Below are 24,177 nucleotides of genomic sequence, written 5' to 3' on the forward strand. Positions count from 1 at the left end.
ATACATGAGAGGCCAGAAATATTCTCCACTTTTTACTGTGGCAACAAACTTCATTTATAGTGTTCAAGTCAGCTGTGAGAAAATGAGAATTAAATTAACCCAAGTTAATAACTTTGGACAGACCTGCTCTGAGGGACCTTCCTGAGCTTTAAAAATCTTTGGTGAGCAGGTAGTTGCAGCCACAGTGATAGAGTGCTAACTACACTAAAGTCTGTTGTATCCTTTGGCAAGTGCTCCTCTACCATATGAAATGTTCAGGCGGTTTTTGAATTAGCAAGATTTCATGACAATCAGAATGAAACTAATTGCATCTTTTTGATGGTAGGACCTACTTTAAGATAATTTGCAACAAGCTCCCTAGGGAAGTTTTCCCCTTTGAAGTGCTTCTTACTCCAGGGTTGCCTTTTGAAGTAGCTCCCCCTTTGGATCGCTTTTGAAGTGCTACTTTTTCCTTTCTCGGGTCTTCTTTGAGTTCTGCAGTGTTGCACATTTCACATTGGAGGTTAACAGCTGAAGATCACTGAGTAGAAAGAGAGACTTTGATTTAGACCAGTTTCTCTCTCACACCATGCAGGAAGACCTGCCTTCATCTCCCCAGAAGTAGCCGTACAGGGGGGATTAAGAAAGCTATTCATTCGCCTCCTCAGTGGCACCTGCTTCATATGTGAACTGGCCACCATCCAAACCAAGGTGCGGAAATGTCTCCAGCTATCTAAAATGCCTATTTGTATGATTGCAGAAAAAAACCCAACAACAACAACAACTTCTTTTTTTCTTTCCTTTCTCCCATCAGCTTTGATATCTGATTTTCTCCTCTTTTTCCTTATGTGGTATAAGTCTCCACCAGCCACCTGGAAAGCCCTTCACTCTGAGTGAGTTTGTAAAGCCACTAGCTGTGAGGAATGGTTTGGAAACAACACTTTACTCTGGCAGTGAGACATTCCCATCACTAGAAAGGTATGGGCTCCCACACCTTCATCCTGACTTGAGGGCTTGGAAATGCTACAAACAGAGAGAAGGAAGCAAAGATTTGAGTCTGAAGAAGATTTTCAGGTCAGATAAAGCTGAGATTAGCGGAGATAAGGCTGAGTTTGGGAGGCCTTAGCAGAAACACATGAGATCTACCAGTGACCTTTGAGAAGCTTCTCTATCCCTTCAACATACACTATCATACTTCACTGCATGGTATATTCTGTACTGTGGGGACAGATTGAAAGAGGGGAAATTTAGGTTAGATATTAGGAAGAAATTCGTTACTCTGATGGTAGTTAGACACTGGAACAGATTGCCCTGTAAGGGAGGTGGTGAATTCCCCAAATGCATCAGTGTTCAAGGCCAGGTTGGATAAGGCCTTGAGAAACCTGGTCTAGTGGGAGGTGTTTCTGTCTATGGCAGCAGCATTTCAGACCAGATGATCTTTAAGGACCATTCCAACCCCTTAACACTCTCTGATTCAATGATTCATGCTGTGGCAGGAGATCACAACATTTATGTTAGTCTGCATGGTGTATCCCACCAATTCTTATCCCAGCCTTTATGTCCCAGTGGTTTTGGTTTTCATAGTTTGGAAACTCCTTTTGTCTCCAGATGAGTTGTCCTGGTGTGCAGTTTAGAAGCCTGTGTCTACTTTCATCTCCCAGAGGAGCAACCAGCTGTGCAAACGGCTGCTTCCCTCTGCGACCAGACATGATGCCGGGCTACTACTGAAACTGGCCTGGGTCTGGAAGCACTTGATGTTGCTGCTACCCCAAGGCCAGAGGAAACAGGATATTTTTGACATGGCCAGAGATATTTCTGAGGCAGGAATTGAAGGAAGCTCCTCATGGTTATGGTCCCTCCCTGGTTCATCTCAGGAAATCAAGGGTAGGTAAGAGGGCATAGATGCTGTGTGGGGATAGATCTTAGCTGTCCCCTAAGGCATCACTTCTCTTCTTCTTTCCCCCAGTCCCATATTGCAGCCTTCTGACCCATTTCTCCCTCTCTGCATAGGCACCAGTGTATGGTACTGACCACCCAGCCCTCCACTCACAGCCACACACTGTTTTCAGGGAAAGGTTAACCATGGAATCGGACCAACACTGCTGACACCAGGCACTTTGCAATCTGGCCAGAAAACCATTATGGAATAGCAAAGCACTTCTAAAAGACAAACTGCCCTTTGAACAAGACAGCAAAGTGACCACCTGTCAAAACAGCAAATGTTATAGGGATTCACTAATAACACTTTCCCCAGGTAACGTAGAAGATATGAAATGGGGCTCAGCAGTCTAGGTTGTAACTGTAAGAGCACAAAAACTGTCTAATGTTAATTTAAGAACACGGTACTGTCTAAACCAGACTTTTACAACTTACAAAATGTTTTCATTTTAACAGGGTCATAATTAAAACAGAAACAAATGTGCCCCATGAGCAAAGCAGTCCAAAAGAAGTGAGAATTGGAAATTTTTTTTTGGCTCTGCAGAAAAATCAGGTTAAATTAAATCATCATAGATGGAAATACTGAAACAAATGGTAAAGAGAAAGATTAAGTATTATTTAAAATTACATGAGATCGGTGGAAATTCCTCTGCAGCAATGTCATTCTCGTTATTATACTAGTAAAATGCTATTCATGGAAACGCCAGGGCTTTTGAAACACAGAAGGATGCTGACAACACCACACTGTGCCTTCCCCTTTTTGCTATGCTGCTGTCTTCCATAACTGAGAACAGAGAATCTTCTAATTCATCTTATCAGAGATCATAATTAGCACTGGTATAAAATTGTAGATAAGTTGTTATCTTTCTACCACCATGATGACTATTTATTAGGTATTTCTGTGGTCACAGAAAGTTTAGTCATTAAGACTCCTGTATTTAAACTGAAGCTTTAGTTTCATGTTATGTTTTTCCAGTACTAGTGCTAGTGTGAGGAGAACTATCTCCTTCCTGTCACTGCTACTGTCCATGCCTTTATGCACTCTCACTAGGTTGAACGAAATATCTGCAAGTCCACAAGAAAGTCAATGGAGTAAACTGATGCTTTTAAGCTGGGGGAGTCTGAAAAACTTATCACTCTGGCAATGTCTCCAGCAAAAGCTTCCTACGAATCCTCAGAGATTATTCAACACTCAGCATTAGTCAAGCAGGGATACATGTGTGCACTATGAATGAATTATCTATTGTCAGGGAAATTATTACACTTTCTGGGCCACCCAGGTTGAGGTAGAGTTTCAAAAGCATTTTTACATATCAAAAGCTAACGTTGAATCAAGCAGCTTTTTACTAGCAAGATCATAAATTGTTAGCCTAATTAAGCCAATTATCAAGTCTTTAGGCTACAGGAAATTCCCAGTGTGGCATTTATACTCTGTTGAATTCCCAGGGAAAGCATGAGTTCACCGAGCTTTGCCCCAAGTCCAGGGGGATGACATTAGAGAGATGAGACTGCTCGGGAGCAGGGTTGCAAGTGCCTCCGGGCTGGTGCCCAGCAGGCTGAGCAGAGAAAGGCAGGCTCTGCCACCCTGCATCCTGTGTCCACCACCATCCCTCCCTGCTCCCTTCCGCTGCTCTGGTATCCTCCGGACATCCTGCCAAGCCAAATGACCTAACTGAAACTTCAGACAACTATTTACTCCCTTTCCTCCTTCTGAGATTATTTTTCTGCTGTTTTAGTGAGTTAGCTCATGAAAAGCTCAAGGAAGGTCTGGAGCTTGTGTAAGAGATGCACAGATGATTGGCCACGGGCAGACATGGGGATGGGCTATGTGAGGTCAGAGTAGGATATGCTCCTTGATTTTTTGCACCTGCTTTCCAATTACAGAATGCTTTTAAGAACTATTTCTAGCATAGCTCAATAAAAATTGTTTTATTTTTTCACCTCAGTAGGATAACCAGTGAAAGGCTGCAATGTCACCCCGCACCAGGAGTGATGTGCAAAGAGGAATCCTCTTAGGAGTGTAAGCCTTATGTACTCAGGAATTTTCCTGCCACTGAGCTGACAGGATCTCCTTAGAGGACTCTAACACTGACAGCCAAGTTCTGGGGAGAGGACCATCACTGAGATTGCTTAGGCAAACTTGGTGGAATGAAATCAAACGACAGGGATGAGTAGCAACACTGAGCATAAGGATCTACCTAGTCACTGTTGATGCTACCTGATCAGCTGACAGATTGTTCAAAATGCTGCTGTTGACCCTCATGCATCCTCTTGCTGTTACTTATACATGTGATGCTGGAGCAGTAACAACAGGAGGAAGCTTTTAAGTTTTAGCCTTCATGCTTTTCAGATTCTGTGCTGCCTAGGTGTGTAGTTCTGAGCCTCATATTAAATGTTAGCAAGTTCTCCTCACAGAGTAGGAGGACAAAACAATTCTATTCCAGTTTGAGACCAAGGACAACCATTACAAGTTTTCAGGTCCAAAAGCATAAACAATGGTGGACTGAAGAGGGAAAACAAGAAGGATGGGACTTCATAACCTGAAGCTGTAACTGGACAATTAACCTCAATATGCAAGTGGACCAAAACTTATAAAAGTGTGAGAACTCGTGTCTGGTTGTTCATTTTTGTGACCATTTTGGGTCCACCTTGTGTGTAGCTCTGGCCAGACTCTTGTACTGCCTAAGGTGTACACTTAAAGGCCATTTAATAAATATCTATTTCATTCTCTTAGCTCTGTGCAGTCTCTGTTCCAGGTCAGCCTTTCCAAGGCATCAGTAGGACTGCAAATTTTTCTGACTCACTGGGTGGGAGTCACCTTAATTTCAGCCCATCTGGGGTTAAGCACCAGTTTCCTTGGCTTCCTCAGTCACTGAACCACGGGCTTTTGCATTAACTGCTGAGGGGCCCTTAGGAAGAAGATCAGAGTAGAGATCTGCCAAATGTGCCAGGAAGGAGAAATATTTCCTGCTGATTCTCACATGTATTCCCATTCTGCATCTTCAGAACAGCTGCACTACAACACAAGACAGAACAAAACTTGCTTTATTCCTTTTACAATCATTGACACAGAAGCTGAAACAAGTTGCAGCCACCCCTTGGACAAAGTGCTAGCTAAAAGCAAAGAGTTTCAAAGCCAAACAAAAAGATCCTGGATCTTTTCCACATGATGAAAATATTTGAATTTATGAATTTGAGTTATTTCACCAAATGTATTTGTTATTTGTCTCAAGGTATTGTGAATCAGTGAGCTGCTGACACAGACCCTGGGACACATCACTCACCCTGGCCATAAAAAGCTGCAGAACAAACAGCAGCGCCCATCAAGCATATCCACTGGGCTCTGGCCAAGCAGTGACTGTGATAAGGGAGGTGACTGAGTGGGAAAATTAGTTTGATTAACTTTATCAGCAGGAAGGTGAGGAGTGGAAAATCCCTGAGCAGGAGAACAAAGGGGCAGAGGTGATAGAGCAGCAGCTTGAAGAGCAAGGCGGCTTTGGGCAAAAAGGAGGAACAAAGGCGGGTGCCTTCATGGAGAGGGTTTTCCTCCCCTCCACAATCAGCCAAAGAAACAGGGAACTAGCTGGAGGAGATTTTCTCTGTGCTTTAGGGAAATGATCATGTGGAAGCTGGGGAGAAGGGGTAGATAAAGGGAGATGAGGGCTATTGACCTTGGTTGGTTTCAAACACAATATCTCTGGATTTTCCCTGGCATAACCACTTTCACTAACTACCCAGAAATCTTGTCAGGAGAAAGGGTGAGCTTTTTTGGTCTATTAAACATGTCTGGCCATGTAAAGAGAAGGACAAAGATAAATAATATTAATGGACTTGACAGGTGTCTGTAAGTCCTACACACATGGCCATCACACGGGGCAGATTGACCTCACAGCACATAAAACATGGCACTGGGGTCTCCCAGACAGAATGAACTTCACAAAAAGGCTCTGTATGGTTACTCTACACATGAACTCACCACCAGCACAGCTCATGCTCCAGAGTGTGGAGGTATGGTATATTGCCCTGGCAGATGCTTGGAGGCTATTCTAAAGGATGATCCAGAAAGGTGCAGAATTCCAGGTGTTGAGATCTCTCTCTCCTGTGCAGTCGACAGTCAAGCTGAATTGTGCCAGAATCCTTCAGAGAGCCTGGGTGCCATCCCTTATGCAAAATTTCTTCAAATACCATATTTCTTTATCCATCAATTCAGAAGTTAAACTATAAGTTAAAACTCTAATGCTATTTCTTTGGTAATGAATATTTTTTTCTGTCAAGAGTGCTATGATGGGACTTAGCATGAACAGAGTATTATGTTCCATTTTTATCAAGACTAAGAGCACAAAGACTGTGCCAAAGAAGTATAAGGGAGAGGCTAAGAAAAACAAAAATAAATAAGGCCTCAGTGCACCTGCAAGCATGAGAGCACATAGCTTGAACATTCTCTCAGCAGACGGCAGGCTGACAGATAATTAGGAGGGGAAATTGTGTTACAGCTTAGCTAATTGCTTTTCATCAAGAAATATTAAATATCTCTTCCGACATATCAGGAGAGTGAAGCATAGAACAGGGAACAAACTCCTCCAAGGTGACCCACTAAGTGAGATAAGAATAGAATCCTCATTCCAAATTCTCACAGAGGCTGACCTGCAAAAATCTATCACTCGTGCAGTCACCTTAGCAAGGCTAAGGACACATCAAGGTCATTGTGGGGAGCTAAAGGTTCAAGGGGCCTTGAAAGGTAGTACTGTGACTATGAGGCACCAGGCTCATGGATTTTTTCCAGACATTGCCATGGAAAAGGAGATCTCAAGATAATCATGATTAAAACAAGAGTGGACTGTAGAACATTAACAAAAGAAATAAATTGAAGAATACGGAAGAAATACACTGGAGAGCATGAACTTGTGTTTACGATGACTTAACCTGCTACGGGGAAAAGTGTTTCTCTGTCCAAGGCAAACTGCTCCTATGACAGACGTGGTCTGTCTCAAAAACACTTTTCCCAGGCAGATTCCCCTTCTAAGGAGGACGCAGGTATGTGGTCAGTGATGCTGCTGGGTTTTTTCAGCCAGTTGTCAGGAAAATATTTTTGTCTTTCATCCTGTACAAATGACCACAGCATTGCAGCCACTTGACTTCAAGACATTTCACTCCTGAGTAGTTCTTAACTGGCCATGCACATACCTCGCATCCATTCCAGCTTGCATGTTGTTCTCCAAAGAGAGGTTTTTTTCGGCATAGTTCTGGTTATATAGGATAATAAATTCTGTGCTCTGCCACTGCTGAGGGTGAATCCTGGCTTTGGGGACAGCAAGTTGCAGATAATTGACACAAAGTGTGATAGAACAAGCAGTAAAAGCAAGAATATATTCAGGACTGGGATAAAAACCATCAAGACACAGCAAGGAGCAAGCCAGAGAAATACAGATGAGCAGGGTGCATTTACATCTTTGTGGCTCCTAAATTGTATGAAGACATCTGAAGTACATATAGTTGCTCTCTGTTTTTGATGAAATGAGCATTAGAGGAACGTAAAAGCATCAGTGGATTGTAAAGGAAAGTCCCACGCTGGATGTTAAAGAGAACAAGGACAGCAGACTGACAGAGACAAATCAGAATAGTAAAAGACTGGGTGAAGCTGGGGCCTCCATCAGCTCACAGGAGAAGGAGATGGGGTTTGCAGTCTCATACTGCACATCAGATGTGCACTGATCTGCAGCTCTGATCTCTTTTTGTAAATGGATTGCTCAGAGAGATTGTGAACCCTTACTGCAGAGAGGGAGTGAGATCATTTATTCCTGGCACCACAAGGATAGTGTTCCTGCAACACAGCCTCTTTGTGATACCGTTCTGCTATCAAACATCATAAACCTTTTTGATGAAGGGCAAGATATTAAATGTGTGGAGCTTAGCTAGAAATGTGCTAGAAGTATATGGGCGGTGTTCCCTGCTTCCTGAGTTGTTTCCTAGGATGCCTGTGTAACCTTTCCTGGTGTCAGCTTTCCTTCAGCCTTACGGTATCTTAGCAGTAAAAGGAAATATTGTGGAGTGACTTCATTCATTGTGTTTTACCTCTGGGAGTCTACAGTGAATTTCTCTCAAGTCTAAATAGGCCTTCTTGGTGGATGGATGGAGAACAGGTGTACTAAACCCACCCTGTTCTCCTTTATGTGCTTTATCCTAGAGCTGAAAGTGTTCAGCTTGGAGCTGTATGTCAACATCTCAAACCACAAAAATCTGACAGTCTGGGAATCACACACGCTTCCAGAATAATTGGTTAGCCATGGTGATTATGCATGTGCTGTGGCTGGGAAAGGGACTTACAGGGACAGAATTTGTGAAGCAGAGATGATTTTCTAGGAATCTCTCAAATGCACGGGATTTTGTTTCAGGTAGCAGAGCTGGTACTGAAGAAGGAAGTAATTTTAATGAAAGCATTGGCTTCTGAGATTGTTCAAATAATGAGTCCAGAGCTTTGGCCGATGCATCACTTGAATGGCTCTGGTTTTGTCCAAGTGAGTACACTGTTGAAAATGAAGTTTTACCGAGAAGGATGGAAAAAAAGCCCTACTATTTTAAAGTAGTTCTTTCAACCTCTTCCAGTAATCCTCATTCTTGTGCAAAACCAAATGTATCAGCATAAAGCGCTGGCACTTTCCATATTGACCCTTTCAGCTTTGCACTGGGCTGAAATAGGTACAACTGAAAAGAGTTTTCAGAGGAAATTTCTGCCCCGTGGCAGAGTTTCTGCCCCTACAGAGTTTTAGCACCTTGCTGTGCAGACTGCACATGGGAAGTTCTCATGGCTGGCATTTTGCTGATGCTTGGCTTGTGCTTGCTTAGTAGGCACCATGAAAGCAGGTGGCAGAGGTGGAGTTCAGAAGTTGAGGAATTTGTTTGGCTTCATATCACCAGCTAAGCTGGGACTTAATCAGGAGTGTGGGCATCCTTTTAGCTTCCTTTAGTGCTATACAGATGTGTGTCTTTAGCAGAGATTTGTGTGAGAGAGTTGGGCTCTTGCAAATGGAAATAAATAACTTTAAATAAATTTTGGTCAAATGTAAAATAACAGAGCTCAGAAAATCCTGCTTAGAGATCACCTCTTTGTTTTCTTCCCTAAAAATTAAAGACGATGCAATGGGTCCTTTAGAGAATTCTTTCCTAAATGTAGATTTAAAATTACTTTACCTGAATTGAAAGAGTTCCATACCTTCACGGTGGGCCAGCTCTTGCCTGACTGACAGTGAATAAGCTGTGTAGCTCTGCAGGGTTGGGAAAATAAGGATGACTCTAAGCCTTCAAGATCAGCTCAATCTTCAGTACAGAGCATAAAAGCCTGTTCTGATCCTGCTTAGTGAATCACCAGGGCACAGAAGTGACACACATTTTTAATCTTGAAATTGAACTGTGGGGATGCATTCTATTTGAGGAGAGGCAGAAAGCCATCACCTTTGTGGAATTTGGAGACCTCTAGATAAATGGACATGTCTAGATAAATAATTTAGCTTTCTAGATAAAATAATTTAGAGATTTACCTGGAGTAAAACCATCTGCTCATGTCTGATAAGGTCACACACATTTCCCTCATCAGTTTGGACAGTATATTTGCTTTGAAGAGGCACACAAAAATTTTCATTTAGAACCAGCCACATTTAATGTAAGACTTAATTACTTAAAAATTTTAAATGAGAGCACTTGTATTGAGTAATATTTTGAATGTTAATTTTCAAGTAAACTGAACTGATATGACAGCATTGCAGTTGTGCAAAAAGGAAGACAGTTTAATGTGGTTAGTCTCTCTCCTGGAGCCCCAACTCCGTTTTTACCTTGGCTAGTTTGAGAGACAAACCACGGATGGAAGGATTTTTCCTCAGGGCCCCAAAAACCCCAGAGCAGCTGTGAACCTTTTCCTTTGGAGAGAGCAGGTCCCTATCGATGGCAAAGGAAAGGTCTGCACTTGATCCAGGGGGAAATCAGGGCTTTATTCAGTCTTTCTCCTGTGGCCCTGCCCCTGCCTGGGTCAGGAGCCCAGTCCCTGTCCCTGAGCCAAGAGAGCAATCCATGAGGTGTTTGTTTTTATCCAGGGGAAGGGGCTAGAGGCAGGGACCAGCCACTACCCAATCAGGGAAAAGGTGGGAGTGGAACAGAGTTGGATTACATTCCAGTGTGGGAGAATGGACGGGGAAAAGGAGCAGGGACAAACTTCAGGATGTTACATTTTCCAGGGGAACAGGGGAGTACAGAAGAAACCATTACAAAACCCAGTATAAAAATGAAATAAAATATAAACCCAAATAATACACAGCAACAGTTTAAAATAGCTGTAGCACTATATCTATATACAAAACCCATGTGCTTACCACCTCCGTGTCCGACATGGCTGTGCCAGTTCAACCACATCATTTCAATGGCAGATGGCCTGTGCAAGCGCCTACTTGTGCTGAATGAGGGCTGGAGTCCCAGAGGTAAGGGAATCCCACAAATGAGGGTGGGAACTGCACTGTAGGAAATTGAGAGGAGTGATTTGTGGAGGGAAGATGCCCCTGGGATGGCAGAGATGGGTGACCGTAAGGGAGTAAAGACAGTCACACAGAGGTGAGAAAGGCAGAGCTCACCTACCGCAGACAAAGCCTGACTGGGAAAAGGATGACTGGAGCTTGGATCCTGGGGTTTTGCTGTCTGTTCCCATGGTAGATCCTCCATGTGCCTCAGGCCTTACACAACTTTGGGATATAAAACCCCCTGTTGAGGTGGCTCAGTGTCTCACAAAACAAGACTAGGCTTTATCCAGCATCAATAACCACCATACCACTCTCCCTCTCTACAACAAGAGCTAACAGTTATTTCTTGCTTCACAGCACTCCTAAGTAGTTGAATTTTTTACCAGATGTTCACATGCTAGCATCAAAAATATTCACACACATGTAGAAACATATACAGATAGAATTGTGTTCATTAGAATGTTTGGATAACATGCTTTTTTGATGGGAAAACTATTTGACTTCAGTTTTATTTTCATGCTTCCTTCTCTTATTGCTCACTGTTCAGGACATGCCAAAGCCACCACACAGTTTAAAGTACTAAAGAGTTGCATGTCATATCTAATGATCTAGTAAGTGAGCTAACAAATAGATAATTAAAAAACCTCACTGTACACATTTGGGTTAAGGAGATGGAAATTGCAAGCACCATCATTTTCATTTTTTATTTTGTTGAACTGAAAGTAATCCTCCTCCTCCCTTCTCCTCTTTAAACACCAAAGGAAAAAAAACACATCTTGTTCCTCAAAAGTCCCAATACCAGAGAGTAAGGGAAGTTAGCTTCTGGTCAAAAGCAGCTTAAAAGATTTATGTCATCAAATATATAAAGAGGGATCTTGGGGCAAGAAAATGATGGGTTGTAGGAAAGTGTTGGTTGTAAGAAAGTGTTAACACATTTATTATAGCTCTAGGGAAAGGTGTATTTTACATTCTTATCAGACCAACTGTTAAACTGCTAAGGCACTAAATTTTGCAACTGGTTTTGAGCACCCAGACAGAATCACATGATTGATGCAATACTGAGTTGATCAGATATGTTTTTTAACTTTCAAACCCCTTACTATATTAGACACAAAACTGAGGAGTGTGGTCATTATTATTGTCCTACACACAACAGTGGAATTCTGGCTTGTATTAATTTTATTGTCAAAGATACAGCTGTTCTAGGAAATATTTTGAATTTTTAGTACCATCTGGTGTGCTGAAAGAAGAAGTGCTTTAAACTTGGCTTAAATCCATTTTCTAAGTGGGTAATATTGGTGCTTTGAGAAAGGAGCTGTCAGAGCAGGAGATGAGAGGAATTGTTTAGTGGGGCTGTTTTCATTGCTCTATTGCACTACAAACCCTATCCTACCTCAATTAAAACAAACATATTTATGACTCTTACAGGGTCCTCAGAGTGACTTGTCATTGCTAACTACATTTGCATTATCAAGCCTTTTTTTCAGGGTACAGCATTTAGCTATCTTGGGAAATAAAAAAGCAACAAATGGAGAAAGCTGAGACCCTACACTGAGACAGTTTTAGCAGCCTCTCCATGAGATGAATTTGAGGCCCCTCTATAGTGCCTGTACCTTTATTTGCCTCTATATACTGTCAAGGCAAGCAAAAATCTTACCACTTTAAACTCCTTTTGTTGTGCAGATAACTGGTAGCGAGATTTACCTTTGCCATATATAGTTAGATCGAGAAAATCACTGAGCATCTGTAGGAATGTTGGATGCCTGTCTCTGTGTAATGTCTCCCGCCCAGAGGAATCTGCAGTGGGGATGACTTGGCTCAGAGGAGGAGCAGCAGCTCTGATGCAATAGCACATTTCCACATGGGAACCCTGAACTCTTCATTCACAGACTCTCCAGGGTAACTATGAACATTAAGACAATATTATAACCACAGAAACTGAAGACAACAAAAGTTAAGCAATTTGTTCCAGGGCAAAAAAAATGAGATGAAAAGTCCCATGTGCAAATATTTTCATACAGTCTTCAAAAGTCCTTTTGAGCAAAACACAGACCTCAGTTTCCAGGTGATTAAATCTCTAGAGTGGACAGTTTAAGTGTCAGTTCAGCAAGGGAGATTTGACAACTGCAGGCTGTCAATGTTGCATGAATCCTACAGAGTTTTGGGGAAAGTTGCTATAAACTCATGGAGATCAGGAACCATGTGTGTGTATGCTGCAGCTCTGCTGTGGGCTGCATGTCTGTCCGTGCTAGGGGGCACTCAGAAGTCGTGTCACCCAGACAAGCAGAGTTATTGAGATCTGACTGCTTCTCTGTAAAAAAAACAACCCAAACCCAACCAACCAACTACCCAAACAAACCCAAAAAACCCAAAACCCCAACCCAATTAACCTTTTTTGGAGAACCGTGCAAAAATTAAGTTTTCTTTCTTGCTTTCCGTAAACTACTGGTTTTGTATAATATCACCTTGTTGTGTCATTAATCTTGCCAAATGTTTGTTTGTTTGTTTGGGGGGTTTTTTGGTTTTGTTTTTGTTTTTCTTTTTGCTGAAATACTACTAGAACCTGTTAGCATCATCTCTTGGTATTCCACAAGGGATTCTTTGTGCAGACGACTGGTTTCCTGAGACCAGACTTAACATCCTGCCTCTCTGTGGGATACTTTCTCCTTCACCAATACTGGGCTGCAATTTAACTTTATTGTGTCTACAGTTCAGAGGAGCTTCAACACTTAATGGTAAGCATATATTTTATTTTCATTTCTGTTCCCCTCCTTTACAAAGCCATACTTTGGAAACACATCCTTTTCACACAAATTGCTGTAGTAGGGGCAGAGATGTTTTGGATACCACTTCTAATAGGCATTAGAACTGGATGCTCTTTCTCTCAATGTTAAGTAATTTAAAGACTACGCAAAATGAGAGTTCTATCACCACACCACAGAGTGGAAATCAAGCCCCTGAAAACAGGGCGGAGGCTCATCATAATTATCTCTCCTTGGAAAAATACTTGGTCTTTCTCTGGCATTTTGTAGCAGCAGGAGACCATTTTGTGATGCTATGCCCTTCCACAAGCATTATCACTTAATTCCTTTTTTTTTTTTTTGAAGATTTTTATAGGGACTGGTTGCAGCTGTTTTACATCAGTCCCTTCTTATTAGAATTTCTAAGAAACCTGATTAATTTAAAGCCTGTTTCAACTGCTGCTTAAGGAGATTGAACATTTTGGCCTGCTTTCACAGTAGCATTTAAAACATTGTGTGCAGTATTACGAATTTCCTTCTGTTGTTTTTGTGCAAATATATTCATAAACTTATTACTAGTGGAGACATTTGTCTTGTTCTGAGAGGCTTAATTTTTTCTTTCTTCTTTTCCATTTTTTAATTTCTTAAAATATGTCTAATTTGTAGGATAGGACAAAAATGAGGGGGAACACATTTAAGCTCTGAGAGGACTCCTACACACCTAATGCTGGAGGCTGAGTAAAGCTAGAAAGCAGATCAGTCTCAGTAACCTGCAGGACCTTCCATGGTTCTTCTCCAGCTGGTTGATTGTGAGTTTTCAGGGATTTAACCTGAAGAAATTCTTAGGGGAAAGGGTTTTTCCTTCAGCAGATAGTCATTTAGCTATCCTGTGAAGGGTTTAAATACCTTTTTGTGTTACTTGCCTGCTGAAGATATTTTGATTTCTCTCTTCTGGAAAATTTCTGTGGTTCTTTTTGATGCTGCAGCTGAAACCAAGCCTGAGGAATTGTGGTCTCAGGGCGGCCATCTCCCAGGACTTGCACTTGAGCAGGTCGATGGTGTTGGGAAAACCTCCTTCTGTTATTCCTGAAGCAAAAGGAGACGGGCATGGCCCAGTGAGAGAGGCTGCCAGAGGCAGAGAGCCTTGAGGGCGCGAGAGCGTGGCTGCACTGTCACTGCCTCCCGGAGAAGGCCGGGGAAGGTTTTGCTGCATCTGCATTTCTGGTAGTTTTTTGAGCATGCACTACTAGACTCCAAGCAAACCAGAGGGTTTGTGACCCCAAAAACCATAGCTTTGGTGTTAAGGGGTTGGAAGAGCAGCGGATGATGCCTTGAAGACCAGCAGGCAGTGGATGAGTGAAAATGTCAAAGAAAAATCTTAGCAGCTGCTGAAGAGAAGATCTTAGAAAGCTAGTTGCCTGGAATCAGGGACATAAATCCTAAAAGATGCATGTCTGTTGGTTACAAGCATTTCTAAAATGTTTTTGTTTTAAATGGCAAGTAACTATCCTTAAAAAAAACCCAAACAAATAAATAAAATATATTGCTATTATATTGATTTCCTGCAGGTAGTTTTAGGGATAAGGAAAGTAATTTCCGTATGGAATCTAAAGACTTCTGCTTTGGTCCTGTTTTGGATTCTTAACCTCATGCCTTAGATATGTTTCAGCAGATGTAAATTCTCTTGTCCAAAAGTCCTCCTGATTGCTTAGCATGGCCTGACCTTGTTCTCCCATAAAGTCTTCTGAAGCACTCTGCCTAGACCTTAAGAGGATGGTTTTTAAGCTAGTAGGCTCCTGAACTGAGTGAATTCTTCCTGAACTGAGGTGCAAGTTCACTGTTAGAATGCCTGGAAAAAAATCATTCACAAATGTATTTCAAATGTTGGGGGCTTTGTAATAAATGATATTTCTGCTATTATTTACTGTGGTTTCAAGGCAAAGAAAGTTTACAGCAATAACAATGAAATTAGTACCCAACTGTTAGATAAAATGGAGAAATAGCCTAATTATTAATTAGGTGTTATGATAGAGCCTGTAGGCTTCAGCCCAGTTGTCTTCTACTGTAAAAATGTTGTATATTGCATAACACTTATACCAGTTTGTTGGGGGGAAAGGGTGAATTAAGGATAGAACAGTTTTCTTCTTAGATTACTGCAGAGGCTATACACAACCACCACAAGATTCCGGTTTTAAATACTGTTTATGGTTTCCCTAAGTGATTCATATGTTTAGTAACATCTTAGCTTTATGCAGGGCATCTAATCCGTCCCACACAGTGAATGTGTTATATGGAGAATATAAGTTGTCTCCAAAATAGGAATAGGAACATGGGACTTGAGGTTCTGTATCCTTTTAGGACACATTTGGGGTTTCTAACTCTCAGTAATATAATTTCAGCCTGACTTTTCTCCCCTAACAGGAGCTTACCTCTTTTTTAAAGTGAATGCCCCAAATGTCTCAGTGTTACTACAATGCTTTCATTTTCTCATTGGATTGCTCTCCCATTTTCGCACGCCTGTGGAAGTTCCCCTAATAGTCACAGAAATGTGTGATACTCAATTTAACAATACATTTCCAAATCCATCTTGTTAAAATAGGTCAGAAATTTACTAAATCAAGCCTGATATTTTTCCTTTTTCAAAAGGGAAAATGTGACCCTTGAGAATGTTAATACATTTGTAGCTAGGAGGTTCCACGGAAAAATCTGCAATAGGACTTTATTTTCAACATTGAAGGAGTTCAGTGAAAAATCCATTCCCATATGGCCAGTGAGAAAATTCAGAACTATAATGTTATCACATCTATGCTGTACAATATTTCCTTTCTAACCAAATTTCACCCTCAGGTAGTGATTTGATTCAGGTGTCTAAAGCGACCAGTGAAACTCGCTTGCTTAAAAAATCCCAGTCTTGGTTTTAATGGGAAGTTTACAAAGTTGTAGCGGGGAACAGATTACTTTTGGAAGTCACAATTCAGGTTTCCTTTTGAAGCAGATACACAGGTACAATTCAGAAACTGGTGTCCATAAACATGTACCTACCCCTGACAATACCCTCATTTTGATTTCACTTATTTAGTTGTAACAACAGAAGTTCTTCATTTTTACAGCAGAGTAAAAGTCTTGAAGAGCCTGGAGCAATGATGAGACCAAAAGGAGAAGCCTAGAAGATGCACAAGAGACGCAAGCGTGGCTTAATTAACAGGTTCAAAATTAAATTGAAGAGATCCTAATGGTGAGTGAAGGGCAGAGAAGGGAAGTTCACTGGGCAAGACAGAGCTTTTGATTGACTGGTACTTCAGTTATGTGAGTGTAGTTTTTAATAAAACAGTTATGTTTCTGATAACTCATACCACTCTCTGGTAATTTGGTTAAACTCTGTTACTTAGAAGTTAATCCACGGTTACTTGAGTCCACTGTTGGCAGCAGGGATGTGGTTCAGCTCCAGCTGGGTGCTGATGGAGTGATACGGGCAGCAAAAAGGACTGGTGGGGGCACAGCAAACACTGTGAGGTCTGTGCTTGCTGTTGTAACACACTTTCTGCTCCCTACAGCCTTTGGCAGCCAAGGTTGTTAGACGATATTTATAATGCATGGTAAACTTTATTTGTCTATCTAGGTAGCTTTGGATTTTCTGCTGCTAAAAACAAAGAGGGACCATAGATGCAGGGCTAAGTTACTAACAGGATGTTTATTCTCCCTCCATCTTGTTTTACTTTGCTATCAAAACATATTTTGTTTCTGCTAATGCAGAAAATTAAGCTGTAGTAATCTAAAGCCATTTACCCTGAATGAAACCATTCACAGGCAACTTGAATATGCTATAACTTACATAAATTGACTTCACACCTTTAGCTGATTGATTTATTTAACTTTCCCAAGTGACCCTGTGTAGGCAATCCAAAATGTTTAATTAGTAAAATGAGGACTGCCCTACAAACTGTATCTCTTACAGCTTCTCTCAGCCCCATCCTGCAACTTTTTCATTACTGTGCAAATGTAAATTCTTGCAAGGGGCCTGAGACCAGCTTTAGCTCACTGCTTGGACAACACTTTGGACGCAGCCTTTTTCTCACTGCCATAGGATCTTGCTTCCAGCCCTGTTCCTGCAGCATTCCGTCCTCCCACCCAAGCGGATTTATGGTGTCAGGGCTTCTGGCGTGGTGCGCCAGGGCGTCCTCCTACATTACCCACCCACTCCCATTTTTCTTCTTTCTTTTTTCTGACAAATTTTTCTCCTTCTTTATGGTGTTATGTTAATGTGGTATTTTTCCTGGAACCTTTTCCAACAAGGACTCTCTCAAATACATTTCCTATCAACACAGCATAAAGCAAAGCCCTGATGTAGGAATTCTATGAGTGCCCCCTCTCGTCTGCTTTCCAGTAAAACAGCTCTGACATCTTTTCCATGGAGGGTGAGGAGAACACAATACTTTGGCTCAACCAGTCCATTTGCATTTCTTTACTGACTGAAATGGAATAAAATAGAGAAGTTCACAGCATGATAAATGTAGATGCCTGCACATACTTGCAGACTGAAAGGTTGGGCTGTCCCTTTTCAGTGGGAAGGAGATTCAAAAGGCACGTGTAATATTAGTTTTTCTGCCTACTCCACATTCCTCAGTTTTTTTTCTCTGCAGACGGAGAAATGTGTTTGGTATTGCTTTGATCAGAAAGATCATAGATGATAAAATATTCCCTTTTTTCTCAGCCCTGCTCGAACCTCGGGATTCATTTTCCTTGAAAGGATCTTCAAAATGATTACACCACAATATGAAGAAGTCTGATTTCCCAGCTAGTCAGACCCATAAATATTAACATTCTTACAGCCCCCCATAAATATTAACATTCTTACAGCCCCTCTAGAATAATATAGGAAAAAAAAAGATATATCTATCCTTCTGAAATGTCCTAGGTGATGAGAATGGAAGTGGCAAATGGAAGCCACACCAACAACTAGCAGGAGCAGGGATCCCCCACGGTTACTATCGGTGGGCTGTCATCTTCAGAGCCAAGCTTGCAGAGCAGGGCTCTGTCAGGGCACTGTGCTGCAGGATGCTCTGGACAGAGAATGCTCTGGGGTAGGACCCACTGGGAGGTGGATTCATGCAATCTGCATGCTCGGCTGGGAGCAATCTGCATTCCACTGGCTGGGAAATCACCACCTCCTTGCAGTTAGATGAATATAGAGAATATGGAGGGCTTCAGTATAAAAATCCTAATCTGTGGGTTTAAATATTTCCCCCCAAAGCTCCTGAATGTGTGGTGGTTTTTGTTGTTGTTGGTTTGGTTTGGTTTGTTTGTTTTTTGTGTTGGTTTTGTTTTTTTTTTTTTTAATCATTAATTTCAAGTCTGCAGCACAGCCTGATTTTCGGTCTCTCTTTGCCTTGTTTTCATTCTCCGGCACAGCTTTTGGTTTGCTGGCTGGAAAGTGACCCCTGGAGACAAAGTTAATCTTATTTTAGGAACGGTGCCCACAAAGCTGGGAGATGGCTGTTGAGTTTTGGATAATATTACATTTTTTAAAAACTGCAATGCAGCACTGAAATCTGTGTGAAGGCAGCGCTTGGGAACAGGGCCACACTGACAGTGACAGGAAATAGAGGCTCTGATTCACCCAGGTAACATGCAAGTCCAATGCTCTTTTCCCCCCTAGCACATCTAGATATCAGGACTTTTCTTTACCATCTAATCAATATGGTGCTGTGGCCAGCCTCATTAGCTCCAGTTCTTTAATTAGGCCAGCCAGGATGCTATGCTGATGTGGCCAGGGTGCGTTGGGACCTGAGCAAGTGTCTCTGCACATCTTTGCCCCTCACAGACCTGTCAGCTTGATGGGATTTGAGAGGCCACCCTGTGCTGTGAGGGGCGTGGACAGTGCACTCGCGGTGTTTGTTTGGTGCTCAGCCCTTGCTGAACCCCCAGACTTGGTCTAACTGAGCAGCTTGTGTGCTTTTTTTCATGCTGGAGTTCTCTCCTGGGGAAGAGAATGATCCTGTAGCAATTGGCAGGCCCAAAACATATTTCAGGGCTTTGCCTTAGTAATCTCCAAATAACTGACTCCTCATTTCTGTCTCCTGGGTGGATTCCACGGAGGAGAGAGTTCATGTCTCACTCTTATTACAACTGAGTTAAAAATCAGTCATCTATGAAAGGCGAGTCCACCAGAAATAGGGTTTGAGAGAGGACACCTCTCCTGGGCCCACAGGATGGGCTGACACCAGCCTCCTCCTCCTCCTCCTTGCCCAAGTCACCCAGTGAGGTGATTTCCCTTATCTCTGATCTAGTCCAACTTTTTTTCAGGCCCTTCAACGCTAACATATTATTTCTATTTTCTTTACAGCTTTGTGACATTTACACTTTCCTGGGATACTCTTCCCAGATGAGACTGCACTATATTGCCTTGGATCTCTGCCAAAAAGAATTACAGATGTTTCAAAGGAAATGTGCAGAAACCATGTGGCTGAAACAGAATAAATTATGCTCAAAATGAAGGAAATGTCCTAATAAGTGAGAAATGCACTAATTTCTCTGAGAGATTTTCGCCCTACCTCTACCACCTGTGTTTATTTTTTTTTTTTTTTTCCTTTCTGTGTGGTACAGCAGATGGTTCTTTCACATGAAAAAGTGTGCAGTAAGACCAAGGTTGGAGAGGATTTTTAGAATTTCTGAAATTTTCTAACTTCGGAGTACTATACTAAAATCTCCAGACGTGTTTCTTTGTCTATACAACAGAAAACATGGTTCTGGAGCAGCTCATAGAATTGTGAGCCTTCCCTGACAAACTACAGATGGAACACTTGACCCAGTCATCAAGCAAAGCCCCAAGTGTTGGCAGAAGGGTCCCCATCTTGAATCAGTGGAGTGAAATGAGTTCCTGAACTCACCTGGGTGACACATCTCATTCTCTGCAACATGCTGTGAGAAACTGAAATATTAAGGGTTATAATGACTCAAATGGTCACCTCTGCAAAAGCAGGGGAGATTTGCTGGCGATGTGCGAGTTAACAGCCCAAGTGCAGAGGGTGTGAGCACCCACCACCAGAGGCTGTGTGCTGGAGTCTGAGCCAGGTAAGGAAAGAAGCAGATCCTGCCTGGTGGGAGGGTGCTTTTACCATGCCAATGTCCTCCCTTGCACAACTGGCTCAAATGTGAAAACTCCCCTCTGGGGAAGTATCAGCACATTCCCACATAGACCTAGTCCCCTCTGATGGGGCGTTACTGGCTTAACTACGCTGATGTGAGAGGCAGCTGTATTGTCATGTCTCAAAGACCCCCAAAGTGCCCCCAGACTAATTTCTGAGGCCTTCCACCAGAGGACTGCATGTGATACACAGTGTTGCATCAGATGGTATAAAACTCTAACCTACCCAGGGGGGATACCTGGACATTCTATAAACATAAACTTATATAAACCTATTGAACTCCTGTATTTTGTGGGCTTTCCTCGCTCCTAAAGGATCAAGACTGAGACCATCACTTCTACCAACAGAATTTGAAATTCCAGCAATCTCACTGCTGGGTCCACAGGTGGTGGTATCTTTGTATCCTTATCTTCTTTTCTCTTCTTTTCTTTTCCCTATACATTTTCTTAAGTGTTTTTGGGGTTTTTTTGTGCTTTTACATCACTGTATTTCTGCATAAAACAAGCAAAATGGTTAAATACCTCCTTTCCATTTCAACGAAATCATTCTGAAATAAACCTGCTGATCATTTTGTGTCATTTCTCTCTAATCCACCCCAAAGGATCTATTATTAACAAGTTACCCCTGTTTCAGGGAGGGTTATAGTACACGCTGTGTTCAGAGAGGAACGTTACTAATTTTTGGTCTTCCTGTAGCTGTATCCCAGGAGAAAATGCAAACCTGAGTGATGTCTCGTCTCCCTGCTTTCCAATGAGCCATTCCCTTACTTAGCCCATTGCCTGCACATACATGTACTCCAACAATATAAAATACTTCTGGTCAGCTAATTTTAGACTTTTCCATTCTTAACTCTACTTGAAAAGCCTGGCCCAAAGTCTCAGAGAACCTGGTTCATCAGAAGATGCCAGATTTTTACACCTTCCTTGCCAAACCACAGCTACTTATCCAATCTGATGGGATCACCAAGTCATTCTGGAGAAAAGGCATTTCCACCGATTTCAGTCAGGAAAATACTTCTTAGGTTAAAATTTATCTGAAGAGGAGAAAGGTATTTTTCTACACATTCCTACTTTCTGCTGGATTTTCTTCTGTGTTTGACTACTTTAATTTATAATGTACTATCAAAGCTCAGGTTCCCTGAAGAACCACGAGACTTACTGTAACAACATTCATGAAATGAGGTCATCTGTCCTGTTATGGAAGAAAGCTGTAATTCCACTGGAATTTCATTGTAATTTAGTGTGCATTTGTGTCTGCTTATTTGAAAGTTTTTCTGGATAATGAATTGCATCCCTTAGGCATTCCATAATAGTTCTTATTTTTGTAATACTATATCTTCTATGCATTTCTAATACCAAAAAAAGTCCATGTCAAGCAAAATGATCAAAACTGAATGTAATTTCCTCCGTGTAATTGAGCCCAAATTTGAATTCCTTTCTAGCTGTGTATTTTAATTATGCAAACTAGGCACTCAAAGTAATTTTGCCGTGTTAACAGAAAGGACAACTGATTTTCCCAATGTGAAAAAAATGCAAATCTCCTTAGCCTTTGCTTTGTTGCCAGATTTACTATATTTTGATGCATCTTAGAACTCTACTGTACCGTGTGCATAGAGTCACCTCTCAGGATCTCACTGTCCTGAATGTGGGCTCTAAATGTGTTGTTTGTTTTTTGTAGTTTGTGAGTAAGCTATAGGTTGCACATTGGGTTTTTTGGTAACATGTGATCCCTGATTGTCTGGTCTGCATTTGGGAAGAGGTCAAGCTTTTTCTCACAGAAGTGTTTGAAACCACAGAGTGGAAATGAATCCTGAGCCTGCTCTCAGTGCTCCCCATGCACTAAACAGTGTGCCCAGTTAGGGCCCTTAACACTGCTGGGATCTGCACATGCTATCCCATGTCACTTCACACACTGCAGCTATTGTCTCCCCATGTTCCTCTCAGCAGCCACAGTCATGCCTCCCCTGGCTCTGCTATCACAGCCACATGGATTGTTTTTCTTCAGACTCCAATAATAAGTCAATTAGAGCAGGCTTAGCCTCTGGGAAGTGAAACCAATTACTCTCTCTCTCCCAGAATAAGGACCTTAAATGATCTTCTTGAACATTTTGTTTCCCTTCCTTTTGCTTTCTTTTCTGCAGTCCGTGGAATCCCTTCTTTCCTAATTAGCTTGCCAGTAGCCGTCTATCAAGCGTTTCTCTCATTAACTTACAGACAAAAGGTCCTCTGTAGCATGTTGTCAGGCTACAGCCAAGTTTGGTGTCTGGTAGAGCTGGAAAACAAACAAACAGCCCATCCCACCTCCAAAAATACTCTGCCTGACTCTGTGCTAAGTTTTCACACAGGATTTTCCTCCCTGGATGACACTGCTCTCCTCTGGCAGTTGGGAAGAATCATGGTGGAGATCTTTTTTACAAGCACCAGCATGCCGGTGTTTAGAGAAGGGGGCAAATTTCTGGTCATGATTTTCATTCCCTGGATTAAGACAGGCAGAAAAAATGTGGTTAGCCAATATAAATGAGTTTTGGCCTTTTTCTGTGTTAAAAGGTAAGCAAATTCAAAATATCAGCCAGTTTGCTGTGGCTAGAATTTAAAGGATCAGCACCGACTCCCCGACGTCACATCCAAGCCTTGCTTCAATGTCAGGAAAATCCAACCCTCCCCCTGTTTTCCAGGCTGATTGATGAGGGCAATTGTTCCAATGGATTGTCATTTGCTCTGGAAGACCCTTAGGGTGATGAATTTGCCCACTGTGGTTTCCCAGAGCCTCTGCTCCCCCAGGAACAGCAGCTGAGACTGGGAGTGGCAACAACAGGAAAGGCATGGAAAGAGCCAGGGAAGCACTCCAGCTGTGAGCACAGCTGTGTGAGGTCTCCCTGCATCCCCTTCTACTGCCCCAAGCCATGCAGGGGCTTCTTCTTGGTGTTTGGAATTTTTTCACTAAGTTTTATACGTTATGTATGATGCAGGTTTTGCTGCAGGGCCTCAACCATCAGTAAGGAAGAGTAGGAGGCCGAGCATGATGCAAAATCTGCTGGCAAATGCGGTTCTGAGGAGCTACTAAGAAAAAGCCCACAAAGACCCTGGAGCCTGGCTGTGGACCTTTTTTAGATGTTTCCTCAGAGTCATAGAAAATACGCATCTTCTTTCCAAACAAATCACTGTAACTGTAATCTGGCTATAGCATGGGTCTTGATTTACCAAAGAGCATATCAGAAAAATTTGAGTGAATGGCAGCATGGATTTTTTTCAAGCACACTTTTTGAGATAATCTAGTAGTTCTCAAATCTGGAAATGCAGCTTCTGCTTTCGACTTTTCTACCTGCTGGGTGCAAGGAGCCTGCAGATGTAGCTGGATGCTCTGGGTGCTTTGCTTGGGACTGTGTTCTGAATTGCGCACTCATGAATCTTCATCTTCTGAACTGCAAAATGCATCCTATATTTCAAAGTTAATAAAGCAAATACCTGTTGACAGGGAATGAGATGCTAATGCCAGGTGGAGCCGGGAGGAGAGACAAATGTAGAGATGTGCAGGCAGAAACATCAGGCAGTTGCCAGGCACCACTTAATCCATTCTGCTGGCAGCTTTGCACAGAGCGCTCAGCAGCACCGATGCCTGCCATGGCTCTCGCTGCCAAAGCACTCCCAGCATCCAGGCTGGACTCCCCATGCAACAGGCTCTTCTCACCATCTTCCTCCTGGCACTGGAGCTGTGATTAACAGCCCAGCCAGGCTAGGCCGGGGGCCTCTTGATATATTCGGTATTTTAGAACAAAGCCATCATTCTCCAGGGCAGTTGAATGTGCCATAATGAACTGAAATAAGGCAGAATGTAAAGGCTGGGAGATACAGGCACTCTGCTGGAAAGCAAAGT

The sequence above is a fragment of the Hirundo rustica genome, chromosome 4 (assembly GCF_015227805.2).
Source record: "Hirundo rustica isolate bHirRus1 chromosome 4, bHirRus1.pri.v3, whole genome shotgun sequence".
Lineage (NCBI taxonomy): Eukaryota > Metazoa > Chordata > Aves > Passeriformes > Hirundinidae > Hirundo > Hirundo rustica.